Genomic DNA, 2281 nt, shown 5'->3' on the forward strand with positions numbered 1-2281 from the left:
TTTATTCTCAGCCGGGCATGGTGGCGCACACCTTTAATCCAAGCACTGGGGAGGCAGAGGCAGGCAGATCTCTGTGAGTTCAAGGCCAGCCTGGTCTGCGAAGTGAGTTCCAGGCCAGCTGGGGCTAAGAGAGGCCCTGTCTCAAAAAGACCAAAAAGAAAAAGAAAAAAAAGAAAGAATTTCTTTTCAATAGAGGAAGATGTCCACGAAGGTGGTAATCCTGTGGCCCTCAAAGTCTTATCTTGGCCCTGTCACTGTCTTTGCTTCCACCTCTTTTCCATAGTTAACTGTGAGCTCCTAGGAGAGGGGTGGACACCCCTGTGTTCATTTGTTTTTGTGGTGCTGAGGATCAGAACCTGGGTCTTCCAGAATCCTATGTAAGTGGTCTGTCTCTGAGCTATGCCTTGAGCCTTATGCTATTTTTAAACCTTAAAAAAGATTATTTTAATTTTATGTGTATGAGTGTTTGCCTGCATGTATGTAAGTATGCTCATGCATGCAAACCCTTGGAGGTCAGAAGAAGACACTATATTCTCTGGAAGCAGAGTTACAGATGGTTATTAGCTGCCATGTGGGTGCTGGTGTTCTTAATCGCTGAGCCATCTCTCCCATCCCTATTTTTAAAACTTTTCTGTATTTTATTTTATTTTACATGTATCAGTGTTTTGCCTACATATATGTAAGTGTACCTGTGTCATGCAATGCCCAAGGAGGTCAGAAGAGGGTGTTGGATCCCCTGGAACTGGAGTTATGGATGGTTGTTATGTGTCATGTGGGTTCTGGGAACTGAACCTGGACCCTCTTGCAAGAGCAGCCATCCTTCCTGCCCCATGTGAGGTTGTGTGTGTCTGTGTGTGCATATTCGTGTGTGTGTGTGTGGTTCATATGATTGTGTGCAGGCCAGAAGACAACCTCGAAGGTGTTCCTCAGGTACCATTCACTTTTTTTTTTTTTAAGACAGGGTCTAGCCCCAGCTGGCCTGGAACTCACATAAGTAGACTGTGTAGACCAGGCTGGCTTGGAACTCACAGAGATCCGCCTGCCTCTGCCTCACGAATGCTGGGACTAAAGGTGTGCTCCATCACACCTGGCACCATTCACTTTTTTTTTTCTTTTTTTCAGTATTTATATGTATGTCATGCTTGCATGTATGTAAGTGCATCCATGTTGTGCAGTGTCCATGAAAGTCAGAAGAGGGCATTGGATCTTCCAGAAGTGGAGTTACAGTTGTTAGCCTCCATGTGGGTGCTGGGATTCAAACCCAGGTCCTCTCCAAGAGTAGCCAGTGCTCTTAACCACTGAGCCATCTCTCCAGTCCCATTTTTCTTTGAGACAGGGTTCCCTTATTCACTGGTCTGGAACTCACCAAGTAGGCTAGGCCAGCCCTGCCAGGGAGCCCCAGGGATCTGCCTGTTTCTGCCTTCTCAGTTCTGTGATTGCAAACAACACTATCATGCCCCATTGGTTTTTCGGCGGGGGGGGGGGGTTCTGGGGCTCAAACTAGGTCCTCATGCTTGCAAAGCAAGGACTTTACACACTGTGCCATCACCTCTGCCTCTATTTTAATCCTTTGCTGACAGCCCAGGACTGTCAATCTGCCTCTCTCATTTTCTTTCCTTACTGGCTTTGTGTTTGAGACAGGATCTCATACAGTGCAAGCTTCCCTTGAACTTGCTATGTAGTCAAGGCTAGCCTTGAACTCCCAATCTTCTATCTCCACCTCCCAAGTGCTGGGATTATAGGCTGAATGACCATGCCTTGGTCTTTTTATTTTTTGAGAAAAGGCTTTTCCAGTTCAAGCCTGGAGACAATCCTCCTGTCTCAGCCTCCTGAGTGCTGAGATTACAGGTGTCCACCATCATTCCTGGCTTCCGGCAATGCTTTCTGACTGGATGGCTAAGGAGAGGAATCAAAGGGTGGTCCTGGACCAGTCTCATGGTCTGCTTCTTCATCTTCGGTAGCCCAGCACCAGCCTCACAGGCTGGCTTTGAGGATCAAGATATGACCAGAAAATGCTTAGAAACTCTGGAGCCTGGAGCCTTTCCTGAGGCTGTGCAGGTGAGGAGGGCCCACAACGGTTAAAAATGATTCCAATGGCTTTGCTACTTTCCTTTTGCTGACAAACAAAATTGCCTTTTATAAAAGTACACAGGCCTTTAATCCCAGCACTCGGGAGGCAGAGGCAGGCGGATGGATCTCTGTGAGTTCGAGGCCAGCCTGGTCTCCATGGTAAATCCAGGACAGCTGGGGCTACAGGGAGACCCTGTCTCAAAAAGACCAA

The sequence above is a fragment of the Nannospalax galili genome, unplaced genomic scaffold (assembly GCF_000622305.1).
Source record: "Nannospalax galili isolate Female #2095 unplaced genomic scaffold, S.galili_v1.0 scaffold1677, whole genome shotgun sequence".
In the NCBI taxonomy this organism is placed as follows: domain Eukaryota; kingdom Metazoa; phylum Chordata; class Mammalia; order Rodentia; family Spalacidae; genus Nannospalax; species Nannospalax galili.